This window comes from Amblyomma mixtum, chromosome 5 (genome assembly GCF_055824585.1).
Source record: "Amblyomma mixtum isolate Tamu chromosome 5, ASM5582458v1, whole genome shotgun sequence".
Taxonomy (NCBI): Eukaryota; Metazoa; Arthropoda; class Arachnida; order Ixodida; family Ixodidae; genus Amblyomma; species Amblyomma mixtum.
The window spans coordinates 177,436,750-177,452,330 of NC_143016.1; the positions used below are offsets into that span (position 1 = coordinate 177,436,750).

The 15,581-nt window shown below is 48.7% G+C and overlaps 6 non-coding genes and 1 pseudogene across 6 annotated transcripts; all 7 read left to right on the forward strand.

The window, feature by feature from the left end:
• The first annotated feature begins 3,282 nt into the window (after positions 1–3,282).
• On the forward strand, positions 3,283–3,364 carry TRNAS-UGA (transfer RNA serine (anticodon UGA)). Its single transcript has one exon. It is a non-coding gene; the product is annotated as a tRNA-Ser (tRNA).
• Positions 3,365–3,451: 87 nt separating this feature from the next.
• TRNAS-UGA (transfer RNA serine (anticodon UGA)) lies at positions 3,452–3,533 on the forward strand. The gene has a single exon. It is a non-coding gene; the product is annotated as a tRNA-Ser (tRNA).
• Positions 3,534–3,672: 139 nt separating this feature from the next.
• Positions 3,673–4,843, forward strand: LOC149344837 (uncharacterized; annotated as a pseudogene).
• Positions 4,844–8,591: 3,748 nt separating this feature from the next.
• On the forward strand, positions 8,592–8,673 carry TRNAS-UGA (transfer RNA serine (anticodon UGA)). Its single transcript has one exon. It is a non-coding gene; the product is annotated as a tRNA-Ser (tRNA).
• An 87-nt stretch (positions 8,674–8,760) lies between these two features.
• TRNAS-UGA (transfer RNA serine (anticodon UGA)) lies at positions 8,761–8,842 on the forward strand. Its single transcript has one exon. It is a non-coding gene; the product is annotated as a tRNA-Ser (tRNA).
• Positions 8,843–13,841: 4,999 nt separating this feature from the next.
• On the forward strand, positions 13,842–13,923 carry TRNAS-UGA (transfer RNA serine (anticodon UGA)). The gene has a single exon. It is a non-coding gene; the product is annotated as a tRNA-Ser (tRNA).
• An 87-nt stretch (positions 13,924–14,010) lies between these two features.
• Positions 14,011–14,092, forward strand: TRNAS-UGA (transfer RNA serine (anticodon UGA)). The gene has a single exon. It is a non-coding gene; the product is annotated as a tRNA-Ser (tRNA).
• Positions 14,093–15,581: the final 1,489 nt, after the last annotated feature.

Genomic DNA, 15,581 nt, shown 5'->3' on the forward strand with positions numbered 1-15,581 from the left:
ATATCGGTGCATCTGGCGCCGCTCTGCGAAACTACGAAGTCATTCCAGTATCCTTCTCTGAACACTGCATGGTTTCCTTCACCTTAGGATCAAATTTAAAGGAGGTGAGATTTAATTGCGATTTATGGAAATTTAATGCCAAACTTCTGGACGACAACAGCTTCGTATGCGAGGTAAATAATTTACTGAAGTCATTGCATGTGTCTAGAGCCGAAAGCTGGTTGGAAAGGTGGGAAGGTTTCAAAAATGACGTAAAAATGAAAGCTATTGAGAGAGCAAGCATACTAAGACGCGAAGAAAAACAAAGAAAAGGAATTGCACAGCCAGTTGAAACTATTGCTGAACATAAAATCTGCGCAGCCTGGTTTATGCATGAAACAGATAAAGGAAGTTAAAAGAAAGCTAGGGCAGGCCAATGAAGATAAGTACCGAGGGGCCGTTGTGCGGGCACGCACTGAGCGTTTATGGATGGGTGAGGCGCCCACAAAGCGGTCACTGAGCGATGAAAAGAGCTATGCCTCGAAAAAAGAAATAAAAACTAATGTACAGAAATGAAGAAACCACTGATCCAGAGAAAATAAAACGCGCCTTTTTTTAGCAATATCAAGCTTTGCTAGGACAGGAGCAAGTGAAGAAGGACGGCTTTGAACGTGACTATTTGCGATTAATGCCCAAATTAGATGAGAGTGAGAAGGAAAGACTTGAAGCTCCAATCAGTATAACATAAATAGAGAAAGCAATTGACCAGTTAAATGCCGGTTAGTCCCCTGGGCCCGACGGCCTGGGTGCAGCTTTCTATAAAGCCTTTAAAGATGAACTTAGTCAGGTTCTGCACAGAGTAATCGAAGAAGCATATGAAACAAAACGATTGCCGCCATCTTTCAAAGCTGCCCACGTTGTATTGGTTCCGAAGTATGAGGACTCAGCAAAGCTGCTTTTGGTGGGGTCTTATCGGCCGATAAGCCTCACCAATGTAGATTACAAAATCCTTATGAAAGTTTTAGCGAGAAGGACACAGAGCGTCATTAAAGACCTAGTGGGTCCACACCAAACTTGTGGAATACAAGGACGAAGTATTACGACCAATATACATGTGGCAAGAAGTGTTTTGGAGTGTTGCGATAATTTTGATGGACGAGTTGCGATGATGCAGCTCGACCTAGCAAAAGCTTTTGATCGAGTGTGCCATGAAGTGCTTTTTAATCTACTAGAATTTGTGAACATAGGAAGTGTTATTACAGAGGGAGTCAAAATGGCTTACTCTGATTGTGCAGTGCGAATTATTATTAATAGGAATCTCACCGAAAGAGTGCCAGTGAAATCGTCTGTGAGGCAGGGCTGTCCATTATCCCCGTTGCTTTTTGCTTTATACCTAGAGCCGTTATGCTTGAGCATGATACAGAACGAAAGGATACGCGGTTTCGCTCTGGAAACAATGGAGGTAAAAATGCTTGCGTACGCAGATGATGTCGCTATTTTTTGTAGAGAAAAAGAAAGCGTTCAAGAAGCTGTTAGAGTGGCGGCTGATTTCTGCGCTAAAACGGGGTGCCGTGTAAACTGGGAGAAATCATCTGGATTCTGGCACGGGGATTGGGATCAAAAGCCTGAAGTGTTTGCCAATGTGCGATGGACAGCGCTGCCCTCAAAGTACTTGGGGTACCACTTGACCAATACAATGACACTGAGGAATACTGGAATAGGGAAATAGAGAATCTCAGAAGAAAAACGCAAGCATGGAACGGCCGGAACCTATCTATGTTCACACGAGCAACTGTTTGCAACCTTTTCTTGGTTGCAAAAGTGTGGTATGTCTTGCAGGTATTGTTCATGTCGCGCGTAACCATACAAAAAATACATCGAATCTTTGCTGTTTTCGTGTGGGGAAGCACATGGGAACGTACGAGTCGGACAAATCTGTTTCTTTCGGTTCGAAAAGGGGGAGTGCGGCTTGTTCATTTGTTTATCAGACAGATTGTGTCACGTTTTATTTTTCTGCGAGACCAGAATGATCCATTTTTGTGTACTTTTGTGCAAGTGCGCCTGCGCAATGCTTTGCCTGAGTTTTTGGTGTCCTGTTCTGATAATAGAACGACAGCCGTAAGAGGATTTTGGCGCAAAGTTGTCACGGCTTTTAACATGCTGAAAGTGCGCTTTTCTTTAGATTATTTAAGTTCTGTGTCGAGAAAGAAACTGTGTAAAGATTTGTTGGATGTCATGCTCCCTGCACCAGTGTATCGACAGATTGGTTGGGGAGGCCCAGGGCAAGATGTTCTGAAAAGAGTGAAACGTATGCCAGTAAATCCTAATGTGAAAAGTTTTTCTTCAAACTACATACAAACACTCTGCCAGTTAAAACCTGGCTAGAACAAAAGGGCATTTTTCTGCCATGGACGGTTAACTGTATGCTCTGCAAAAAGCCTGAGACAGTCGAGCATGTGTTTATAGAATGTTGGGATCCGGTATTCCATTGGGACATTCTACAAAGAACAATAAAGAAAGACCTGCCAATCACGCCGTATGGAATCCGGTTCTTAGCGGTAGAAGATGACCGAGATGTTCCTTATGACCTCATCATGTTACTGGGGCCTCCACAGCATATGGAAAACCAGGATGTCAGTGAGTGGTACGGCAAAACAGCGCTGATGGACGGGACGGAAGAAGATGAGACAAACACATGCGCTGAACTAACAACCAAATGGTTTATTGCGAAAGAGGGGTGCAATATAAAGCATAGAAGGGAAAACTGCGGCGTAAACATTAGGCAACTCATGTGTAAGCCAACCATCGGCGGCTCTATTCCCACAGGAGATCGCTTTTCTTAATCATTGATGATATCCGGAATGTTTGCCTTGTCATGTTCACACCGCAGTTTTCCCTTCTAAGCTTTATATTGCACCCCTCTTTCGCAATAAACCATTTGGTTGTTAGTTCAGCGCATTTGTTTGTCTCATCTTCTTCCGTCCCGTCCGTCAGAGCTGTTTTGCCGTACCATTCAACATGAACCAACCAGCCCGACTCAGCCCTCTCCTTGAATGTCAGTGAGAAATGCCGATGTGAACATTCGACCTGTCAGAGAAAATTTCATTGAAAGTGTTGTGCGTGTGCGGGAATGTTACCGAGCCCAATCGGAGCTACCCGAATGGCTTGGCGTGCTGGCTGATCTTGCAGCCCTCAAGAAGTTTTAAACAACCACCTTGACCGTAGGCCGGTTCACGTGTTTTAGCGGTTTGTTTGTATGTTTGGTTGTTATCTTTGTCAAAACAGGCAATAAAGAAAAAAAAAGCAGTCGTGGCCGAGTGGTTAAGGCGATGGACTTGAAATCCATTGGGGTCTCCCCGCACAGGTTCGAATCCTGTCGGCTGCGCGTCCTGGCTGGCAGGGCTCCCTTTTTATTCGCATACAGGTTAAACGCACAAAAAGAGCGAACAAATGCACTGATATGGACACATCCGCAGTCGTGGCCGAGTGGTTAAGGCGATGGACTTGAAATCCATTGGGGTCTCCCCGCACAGGTTCGAATCCTGTCGGCTGCGCGTCCTGGCTGGCAGGGCTCCTTTTTTATTCGCATACAGGTTATACGCAAAAAAGGAGCGAACAAATGCACTGATATGGACACATCCGCAGTCATGGCTGAGGATTCTGTTTCCGGCCACGCCAGTGAACGGACGCAGGATGCAGAGCTCCGCAGGAGCGGCTTCAGCGGCCATGTCTGGCCGCGGTAACAGGGCTATGGAACAGGAAAACGACTATCAGGTTGTACTGCCAAGTCTCCCAACAGGGCGTTTTGTTTTAAATAAAGTTTTTTTGCACGCGGATATTAGTGCCCGCCCGTACCGGATAGAAGAATTCCGTGACGCGTTGGCTCAGTATTCACTGCTCCCAGACATTATCGCCTTGGGGGCATATCGCATGAGCCACGTTTGGGCCATCACATTGAAGGATGCGGACGCAGTGAAGAAGATTGCAGGCGTCGGTGAGCTGCTTGTGAAGAAACGGCGGTGCCTGGTGATTGACCCGGCAAACCAAGATGTGCGCCTGAAGCTTCACTGGCTGCTGCATTGCGTGCCGGACGAGGACGTGCGGGTCGCGCTTGCGCCGTATGGAAAGGTGTCCGAAGTTACCCGGGAGCGCTGGCACGTGCACGGCGTGTCAGAGAAGGGCTCTACCACCAGGATTGTCACGCTGAAGTTGAAAGCTGGCGTCAAACTTGACGACTTGCCGCACCAACTGAATGTCGGTGGTGAGTTGGCCCTCGTCGTGGTTCCAGGAAGGCCTCCATTGTGTCTTCGTTGCCGAAGTACGGGGCACATTCGTAGGGAGTGTAAGGTCCCGCGGTGCGGAACCTGCCGACGTTTTGGCCACGAAGACCGTCAGTGCTCCCGTTCTTACGCGAGCATCGCCGGTCCTGGAAAGCAGTGAAAATGCTTCGGAGCACCTGATGGACGAGGCGGACGCGGAAGAGGCTGCGAAAACAACAGGGCAACAAGCGAGGAAAGATGGGCCTACGTTGACGCCTCTCGTAAAGAAGACGGCGTCCGTCACCGCAGCGGCTACTCCACAAGTAGAGCAGGAGCCCCAGCTAGGTGGAGGTGATAGAACGGTGGACACGCCACCACAAACTCTCCAAGCCCCAGGCAGCATGGAGTCGCGCAACGCCGACACCATGGATGTCAGCGATGATGTGGCTGTCTTAACCGCTGCGAAACGGTCCCACGAGGAAAGCGTCGGCGACAAGCCGCAGGCTGGAGCTGGCAGCGACGAGCCACCATCAAAAACTACGGGGACCCGACGTCCGTCCTTGAAGCCGCGCCCGAATGTTGAGGCTGCGACACGGCAGATGTAAAAACCGCCTCCGTAGTTTTGTTGTATTTCGTTGGCGGGAGTGTTGGTTGTGCGTCGTCCGACGTAGTGTGCTCTCACCTGGAACTCTGCGTTTGTGTGCGCGGATTATTGAAGCTACTGCGGGGAATGGGCTTATAGTGCCTCAAGACGCATCGTGAGGAGGCCGCACATGCGTGCAAACGCAGCGGAACAAGGAGAGCCACACGCACGACTGAGGAGGTAGGCGCCATACGGAGCAGATTGCATTGTTTTGATTATTCGCATGGCTATTAAAATAGAAGCTCCATTGCGTGTCGCAACTTTGAATGTCAGAGGGCTGGGAGCACGAAGGCGGCAATGTCAACTTAATCGCTTGATGCTTGATAATGACCTAGACTTAACAGCTGTGCAAGAGTCAAAGAAGACTCTCAAGACCAGACCGACCGCATGGTGTCATCTTTCCGCGCAAACTTCGATGTGTGTGTGTGTCATTCTGTCGGTGCATCAGGTGGATGCCTTCTTTTTATTCGTAATACGCTAGGTATAAGTGTAGAGTCTGTACTTGCATGTGAAAGTGGCCGTCTCTTGGTGGTCGATTTTTCGTTTTCAAATTTATTTTGGCGCGCAGTTTGCGTTTATGCCCCCAATGTTCAAAGTGATCGTCAGTTGTTTTTTTCTTTCATTGAGCCTTACTTGAGTTGTGACAAGGTTTTGATCCTGCTGGGAGACTTCAACTGTGTGTGTGCTGCTTCTGACCGCGTAAACTGCAGACCAGTGAAGGACAAAAGTGCGGAACTATTGAATGCCTTCGTGCACGACTATTCTTTGGAAGACATTGGAGATATGTTTTCAGCCGGAACCCTGCCTGAATACACGCATTTTCAGCGCGATAGTCATGCAAGATTGGATAGGTTGTATGTATCGGTTGATATCGGGCCGCTCTGCACTGGATACGCCGTAAAACCAGTGTCGTTTAGTGATCACTGCCTTGTGAGTGCGACTTTTGGAATGAAAGAAAGAAAATCACGCTTTAACTGGCATCTGTGGAAGCTGAACAAAAATCTTTTAGATGACGAAGAATTTGTCCAGGAAATTACAAAAGACTTTGACAGTGCGCTAGCTGCGCCTGTAGACAGCGTGTCAGTCGAATGAGAAAGTTTCAAAGAACGAGTGAAGATTAAAGCAATAGAAAGGAGTAGCGTAATTCAGTATCAACGGAAGAAAAGAGAAAAAACTTAACGGACAGCTCGAGTGCCTCTTGAGCATGGAAAGTAGTAAGCCAGGTTTTTTCACTAAACAAATAAAATACGTCAAATGTCAGATCGAAAGAATCGATACTGACAGGTACAGAGCGGCGGTTGTACAAACAAGGAACGATAGATTATGGGCAGGCGAACACCTACGAAGCGAGCGCTATCAGATGAAAAGCGCTACGCTTGCCAGAAGGAAATCAGGCAAATAAGACACCAGGGGAACATTATAAACGACTCTAGATGTATTGAGCGTGCTATTACGGAGCACTTTTCTGGCCTTCTTAGCAATGAGCGCGAGCGGACTTGAAGAGGTTTTTTTACGACTGATGCCAATTCTAGAGGACGATGTTAAGGAGCGTCTTGAGCTTGGAAGAACTTCAGGAAGAACTTTGGAAGAAATTCAGGCGGCAATAGATAACCCTCCATCTGGGAAATCTCCTGGGCAAGATGGGCTGAATGCTGCCTTCTATAAATAGTTTAAAAACCAAGCTGCTCAGTTTTTATTGAATGTCATAACTGAAGCCTATGATCGAAAAAAGTTCCCAACGTCGTTCACTACTTCACACATTGTACTTATTCCGAAGTCTGATGACATAGAAAAACGAGTGTTGGTGGGTTCCTATAGCCCTATCAGTCTCACCAACGTCGATTACAAGGTATACATGAAGGTTCTATCAAAAAGGCTGCAGAGCGTAATCGACAAGTTAGTTGGGCCACACCAGACCTGTGGCATCAGAGGACGCAGCATAGCCACAAATATACATGTGGCAAGAACAGTACTGGAATGTGTTGATGCGCTTGGAAGTCAGGTTGCTATGATACAGCTAGACTTGGCAAAAGCGTTCGATCGCGTTTCGCACGACATTCTTTTCTGCATCCTAGAGCATTCAAACCTTGGTAGTGTAATCGTAGATGGGGTGAAAATGGCTTACGCAAACTGTACGACGCGTATCATAGTTAATGGCGAACTTACTGAAAGCCTCATTGTCCGCTCGTCGGTGAGGCAAGGGTGCCCGCTCTCTCCGCTGCTTTTTGCAATGTACCTTGAGCCGTTGTGCCTGACCATTCTCAACAGTGATTATGTCACGGGTTTCAAGCTGCGAACCGCGCCTGTCAAACTCCTTGCATACGCGGACGACATAGCAGCCTTTTGCACGAACAGAGACATCATTCTTGAAGTTCAGAGAGTTGTTGAAAAGTCCTGTGGTCAGACTGGATGTGAGGTCAACTGGGAGAAAAGCTCTGGATTTTGGCACGGTGATTGGGACGTTACACCGAATTCTTTTTCACGACTGCAGTGGTCTCGCTTGCCAACGCGCTACCTTGGTGTGCCCCTGAACTGTTATCGCGATCACAGCTCACACTGGAGTGAAGAGACGTCAAGGGCGAGAGAGAAAGCGGACGCGTGGCAACGAAGGCAGCTGTCAATCTTTTCGCGCGCCTATGTCTGCAATGCGTTTCTTATCTCGAAGATATGGTATGTAATGAATGTGCTTTGTGCATCGAGAGCCGCTATTCAAAAAATTCATCGCGTGTTTGCTGTTTTTCTTTGGTCGTCGACCTGGGAGAAAACCAGGCGAACAAACCTGTTTCTTCCAGTCAAAAAGGGAGGCGTTGGACTGGTTCATTTGTTTTTGCGACAAGTTGTATCACGCTTTATTTTCCTGCGCGACCAAAATGACATCTTTTTGCGAAATGTGATGCAAGCACGGCTGCAAATGCTGCTCCCCAGAATCGTAGTGTCGTCCGGCGAAAGCATGTGTGGCGCTGTGACGGGATATTTGCGTGAGGTTGTGCTCTCTTACAAGTTGTTAGAAGTTCGATTTTCCCCGGACTACTTGTACAATGTATGCAAGAAAAAGTTGTACAGAGACCTGGTCGACACCATGATGCCGATACCTTTGTACCGTGCGCCTTACCGTGGAGGCCCAGGGCAGGATATTTTAAAACGTGTGAAGAAGATGCCAGTTAGGCCGGCAGTGAAAACGTTCTTTTTCAAGTTGCACAGTAATACACTGCCCGTAAAAACTTGGCTTCATGAAAAAGGACTCTTTCTCCTTTGGACAACCGACTGCTTGTTATGTAAGAAGCCAGAAACTATCGAACACGTGTTTTTAGGTTGCTGGGACGCAGTATATCATTGGGACGTCCTACAGAGAACTATTAAAAAAGAACTCCCACAGGTCCCTTATGGCATCCGGTTTTTACCAGTGGATCACGCAGATGTACCTTATGACTTATTCATACTCCTTGGCCTCCACAGCTTGTGGAAAACGCGAATGCAAGTAAGGCACGCGGATATCAATATTCTCAGTGTACGTGAAAACTTCATTGAAAGTGCTGTTTGCCTACGGGAATGTTTCCGGGAACAACCTGACCCACCTCATTGGGTAACACTTCTGGATGACTTGGTCAAGCTGAAGAAATAACCTCACTCGCTTCAGCTGAAGTCCAGCAGAAGCGATATTTTAAATGAGCCTTTGTGTTGTGTCGTTTTCGGAAATGAAGAAAAAAGAAGCAGTCGTGGCCGAGTGGTTAAGGCGATGGACTTGAAAGCCATTGGGGTCTCCCCGCACAGGTTCGAATCCTGTCGGCTGCGCGTCCTGGCTGGCAGGGCCCCCTTTTTATTCGCATACAGGTTATACGCACAAAAGGAGCGAACAAATGCACTGATATGGACACATCCGCAGTCGTGGCCGAGTGGTTAAGGCGATGGACTTGAAATCCATTGGGGTCTCCTCGCACAGGTTCGAATCCTGTCGGCTGCACGACCTGGCTGGCAGGGCTTCCTTTTTATTCGCATACAGGTTATACGCACAAAAGGAGCGAACAAATGCACTGATATCGACACATCCGCAGTCGTGGCAGATTCCTTTTTCGGCTTTCGAGCAGGACGGTCACGGAATGTCAGGCTCCTCAGGAGCGGTTTCAGCGGCCCAGCCGGGCCGCGGTACTAGGGGTGTTGCCAACGACGACAAGGAGTATCAAGTGCTTCTTCCTCAGCTACCAAGAGGTCGTGTTCTTTTAAATACCATTTTTTTGGATGCAGATGTGCGGTATCGACCGTATCGTGTGGACCATTTCCGAGATGCGCTGGCTGGCTTATCGCTGCTGTCCGAGGTAGTCGCCCTGGGGGCGTATCAAATGAGCCATGTGTGGGCAGTGGCATTCAAAAGCGGCGACGGTGTGAAGAAGATACTCAGCGAGGGCGACATAAAAGTCAAAGAGCGGCGCTGTGTGGTCATCGACCCCACCAATCAAGACATTCACCTGAAGCTACACTGGACGCTGCATAACGGTTCAGATGAAGACATACGCCATGCCTTTTCATCATATGGAAAGGTCACTGAAGTTGCAAGGGAACGGTGGCGAGTTCAAGGCGTACAAGACAAAGGGTCGTCGACGCGACTGGTGACTCTTAGGCTCGAAACGGGCCTGTCGGTCGACGATTTGCCCCATCAGGTGCGCATTGCTGGGGAGCAGGCACTAGTTGTTGTCCCGGGGAGGGCTCCGCTTTGCCTTCGGTGCCGCAACACAGGCCACGTACGGCGAGAATGTCGTGTACCACGTTGTGCGCTTTGCCGGCGCTACGGGCATGGTGAGTCCGAGTGTGTCAGAACGTACGCCAGTGTCACTGGACTGAGAGGGAAAGAGGATGTTTCCGAACTCCTCATGGACGAGGCTGACGCCGAAGAAGCTTCAGGTGGTAACGCCAGCGTGCCGAAGGCTGCACCTGAACTGCCTCCTGAGAGCACCAATACGGAGAAAAAGCAGGAGGATGTCGAGCACTGCAAAGAAGGTTCCAGCAACCAAGCAGTCAAAAGCGTAGGTGAGCCGGAAGAGACACCCGAGGTTGAGGAGGGCGTGGTCGATATGGACGGCGTCGAGGCAAGCGGAGCAACTGGTAAAAGATCGAGCAAGGAAATGTTAAACGACGCCGAGCTCCATTCTCCCAGCAACGATGAACCGCCACCTAAAACGGTGGGGGGACGCCGGGCGTCACTACGCCCGAAACCTAACATCCCGCCGGACAGAAGACCGGCGGCACAACCGCCCCCGTAGACGCCGGGACCTGTGCCTCAGAGGGCTCCTAGGAGCACAACGCCAAGCAATGGACGGTCAAGCAGCGGTGTGCTCGCGCGACGCTACCAAGGTACGAGAGAGGAGACAGTGTTGGGCATTTTGTACTGTATGCTGCGCGCAAAGAGCATTTCTGGCTACTGCTACGCGTCACATGTCTCTCTCCACTGCACGATCTGTCTGTTCCTGCTCTTAAATGATAGCTAAAATGGAGAAAACACTAAGGATTGCCACCATTAATGTTCGAGGTCTTTTACCAAGGTGGCGACAATACCAGCTCAGCCGCATCTGCCTAGACAATGAGCTTGACATTGTTGCTGTGCAAGAAACGAAAGTTGAGAGCCAGGAGCAGACAGATCGTATGGTTGCAGCGCTTACAGCGCATTATAATGTTTCTATTTGCCTTGCTGTAGGTACATCTGGTGGTTGTGCCGTCTTGACACGTAAATGCGCTGGCATTTTTGAGGAGTCGCTAACTGTCAGTGAAAATGGGCGTCTGATTGTTTTAAATTTTCTTTTTGCCGGTTCCCAATGGCGACTGATATGTGTGTATGCACCAAATGATATGCAAGACCGAATTATTTTTTCGAAAACCTTGAACCCTACATCAAATGTAATAGTGCTGTTATTTTTCTGGGTGATTTCAACTGTGTCTATTGTGTGGACGATCGTGCAAACAACCCCCACGTTAGAGACTAAAGCGCTGAACTATTGAACATGCTAATCAATGAACATAACCTTGAAGATGTTGGCATGGTTTTATCAAACGCGGGAAAACGACAATACACACATTTTCAGGGGAAAAGTCATGCGAGGCTAGACCGAGCGTATCTGTCACTGGATCTGATACCTCTTTGTAACTGTTATTTCGTTACACCTGTATGGTTTAGTGACCACTGTATGGTGTCCTTTACGCTAGGGACGAAAAGAAAGCAATCAAAGTTTAATTGGCAATTGTGGAAGCTTAATGCTAAACTGCTCGAAGATGACACTTTCGTTAATAGCGTAAAAGAAAAGATTGACGATGTGTTGACAAGGGAGCCCGCGCAGTACGCGGTCGCGTGGGAGGAACTAAAAATCCAAGTAAAAATTATGGCGATTGAAAGGGGCACTATCCGACGCTACAACGAAACGTTAAAGGAAAATGAGCTCTAACGGCAGCTTGAATGGCTACTAAGGATGGAAGGAGAGGAACCCGGCGCATACACTACTGAAGTGAGCAAAGTTAAAAGCGAATTGGAAGTGCTTGATGTGGAAAAATACAAAGCAGCAGTCATTCGCGCACGCACAGAAAGGTTATGGCTGGGGGAAACCCCAAATAGACGGGCGCTGGGCGATGAAAAACGATGCGCTACGAAGAAGGAAATAAAACGGATATCTTATCAAAATGAAATCAGTTCTGATAGCGCGGTAATTGCAAGGGCATTCGTCGAGCACTATAGGTATCTTTTTGGCGGCGCAAAACAAGTGCAAAGTGGATTTGAAGAAGAGTTTCTTGCTGACATGCCGAAGTTAGAAGATGAAACTGAAGAGAGCCTAGAAGGTGCTATAAGCACAGACGAAATTGTGACGGCGATAAAGGAATTACCTGTAGGCAACTCACCCGGGCCCGATGGCTTAAGTGCAGCCTTTTACAAGGCTTTTACGCCCGAACTGTCAGTGATTTTACAGCGTGTGTACGCAGAAGCGTACGAGGAAAATAGACTGCCCCCTTCTTTTAGGACAAGTCACATGGTGCTAATACCAAAAACAGAAGACCCAGAGAAGCTGTTGTCGGTTGAGTCATACAGGCCAATTACATTAACAAACACCGATTATAAAATTTTAATGAAAGTTTTGGCGAAGAGAACACAAACAGTAATTAAAAGTCTTGTGGGGCCTCACCACACATGCGGAATCAAGGGCCGCACGATCACAACTAATATTCATATTGCGAGAAGTGTTTTAGAGTGCTGCGACGCGTTCACAGGCCGAGTTGCTATGCTGCAGCTCGACCTGGCGAAGGCTTTTGACCAGGTCTCGCATGAAATAATGTTTGAGGTACTAAAACATACCAATATCGGCAGCGTGATTATTGAAGGTGTCAGGATGGCTTACAGCGACTGTACAACTCGTATTGTAATAAACAGGACGCTCAGCGAACTTGTTCCTGTCCAATAATCAGTGAGGCAAGGCTGCCCACTTTCCCCACTGTTGTTCACCTTGTACCTTGAACCCTTCTGTGTTGCTCTGTTGCGCCATGCAAGCATTCATGGCTTCAAACTGCAGTCAACAGAAGTTAAAGTGTTAGCTTACGCGGATGACATCGCTGTATTTTGCGAGGACAGAAGTAGTGTCCTTGAGGTGGTTCAAGTAGCGGACAAATTTTGCAAACAGACGGGCTCCCAGGTTAATTCGGAAAAGAGCGTTGGCTTCTGGCACGGCAACTGGGACATGACTCCGGGCTATTTTGCAAATATGGCTTGGACGGCGACACCAGCTAAATACCTGGGTGTCCCACTACAGTATTACAAAGGAAATAACGAATATTGGAAGGGAGAAATGGAGACTTTGAAAGAAAAGACTGCATCATGGCAAGGTCGCGGTTTCTCAATGTTCGCGCTAGCTACAGTGTGCAATGCATTTCTTGTCGCAAAGATTTGGTATGTATTACAAGTTCTCTTCATGTCACGTGCGAATGTGCACAAAATGCACAGGGTTTTTGCGGTATTCATTTAGGGCTCGAGTTGGGAGAGGGTTAGTCGATCAAATCTTTTTCGATCCGTTCGCAGTGGAGGACTTGGCTTATCAAACTTGTTTCTTAGACAAATTGTGTCACGTTTCTTTTTCTTACGGGACCAAAGTGATGGTTTTTTGCGCACAATGTTACATGTTCGACTGGCTGGAACTGTACCTGATTTCATTGTTACCACTGGTGATGCTCTGAATCGTGGTGTAACTGGTTATCTGCACGAAATTCTTGTGTCATATCGCGTACTGACAGCTCGGTTTTATTTGCTGTACTTGTCTTTGGTTAACAAAAAGAAATTGTACAAAGATTTAATTGACGTCATGATGCCAGTCCCACTGTACAGAACGTTGTACTGCGGAGGCCCAGGAGATGATGTTTTGAAAAGAGTGAAAAAGATGCCAATAAGAGGTTCTATTAAAACTTTCTTTTTCAAGCTGCACACTAATACTCTTCCAGTAAAGACATGGCTCGAGAACAAAGGAATTTTTGTGCCCTGGACAGTAAACTGTCTTTTGTGCAAAACACCAGAAACTATTGAACACGTTTTCATTGAATGCTGGGGTCCTATCTTTCTCTGGGACATTTTACAACGCACACTTAAAAAAGAACTAACAATTACCCCTTCAGGAATCAGGTTTTTAACTGCAGAGACAGATGATGACACACCGTATGACATGTTCATGCTCCTTGGCCTCCACAGTTTGTGGAAGACAAGGATGGCGGTTCGACATGCGGACATCGTTGTTCGTTCTGCCCGTGAAAATTTTATTGAGAGTGTCACGTACGTTGCAGAGGTGTATCGCGCACTAGCGGAGCCGCCGCAATGGATGGCTGTTCTGGAGGATTTTGTGAACCTTACAAAGTTTTAACCACGCCAGATCTGCCTGTACTGGCGTGTTTTATTCGTGTCTGTATTGTTTGAACTGTTGTCTAAGGAGGCAATAAAGAAAAAAAAAGCAGTCGTGGCCGAGTGGTTAAGGCGATGGACTTGAAATCTATTGGGGTCTCCCCGCACAGGTTCGAATCCTGTCGGCTGCGCGTCCTGGCTGGCAGGGCTGCCTTTTTATTCGCATACAGGTTATACGCACAAAAGGAGCGAACAAATGCACTGATATGGACACATCCGCAGTCGTGGCCGAGTGGTTAAGGCGATGGACTTGAAATCCATTGGGGTCTCCCCGCACAGGTTCGAATCCTGTCGGCTGCGCGTCCTGGCTGGCAGGGCTCCCTTTTTATTCACACACAGGTTATACGCACAAAAGGAGCGAACAAATGCACTGATATGGACACATCCGCAGTCGTGGCCGGATGATTCCATTTCCGGCCACCGAGCGTGACGGACGTGCTATCATGAGCTCCGTTGGAGCGGTGTCAGCGGCCCAGCAGGGCCGCGGAAACAGGTTTTTTGCCCAAGATTCCCAGGATTATCAAGTTGTACTGCCGCAATTGCCAACAGGTGCGTCCGTTTTGAATACCGTCTTTCTTCACGGTGATATGAAAGCCAGGCCTTTTCGTGTTGAAGACTTTCGCCACACGTTGGTTCGCCTGGGAATGCTCCCCGAAGTGCTAGCTCTGGGGGCGTTTCAGATGAACCTACGTGTGGGCGGCCACCTTCAGTTGCCCAGAAGCGACGAAGAAAATTCTGCAAGCTGGCGAAGTGAAAGTGAAGGAAAAACGATGCCTTGTTATTGACTCGACCAAACAGGATGTGCGGCTGAATCTGCATTGGGTGCTGCATAACGCCCCGGACGAAGATATTCGTGATGCGCTGGCCCCATACGGGAAAGAAACCGACCTGTCTCGGGAGTGCTGGCGCGTTCAGGGCATTGCTGACAAAGGCTCTTCTACCCGCACAGTCGGCCTTAAACTGAAGCCCGGACTGACTCTCGATGACTTGCCTCATCAAGTACGTATTGCTGGAAGCAATGCCCTACTAGTTGTACCAGGTAGGCCTAAGGTGTAACAGTCGAGGCCACATCAGGCGAGAGTGCCGAGTACCGCGCTGCACCTTGTGCAAGCGCTACGGCCATGATGAGAGCAAGTGTACTCGAACGTACGCCAACGTAACAGGACTGGGCGCAAGCAACGAAGTCCAAGCTGAGCACCTCATGGTCCAGACCAACGCAGAAGAGGCGGCTGGTGGCCCGACTCTACCGCCTGCTCAAGACGCCACTAGACCGCTTCCTCCCGCGAAAGAAGAGGCACAGAGTGCACCAGCAAAGGACGCTAAGCCGGGGAGAGCTGCAACGTCCACCAACGACTGCCCCGAAAAGATGACTAGTGCCTCGCCTACTGCAACCGTCACGTAACAGGGGACTGAAGACGTTGTGATGTCGAGCGTCGGTGCCACGGCAGCGAAGCGACTTCACGACGACAGCGGCAACGAGACGCACGACAGCAGCAAAGAAGTCGGCGGGGAGCCGCCTGTGAAAACGACGCCCACCCGAAGATCAACATTGAAACCGGCACCCAAAATTCCGCCCGAGCCTCGGCCCGAGCGGATGCCGTCGGCGCTGCCGCCGACGTGACCAGCGGCCAAGTGAGTGTGTCGGGCCTGCCGGCGAGCGACAATGGCTAGTGTAGGCTTAATAAGCGCCGCCTCAATGAGCCGAATGGCGCAAGCTACTGTGCAGGTTGTTGGAAATGCGAATAGTGCCGATAGTGAAGGGGATACTGTGTGGTTCGAATGCTTCTTT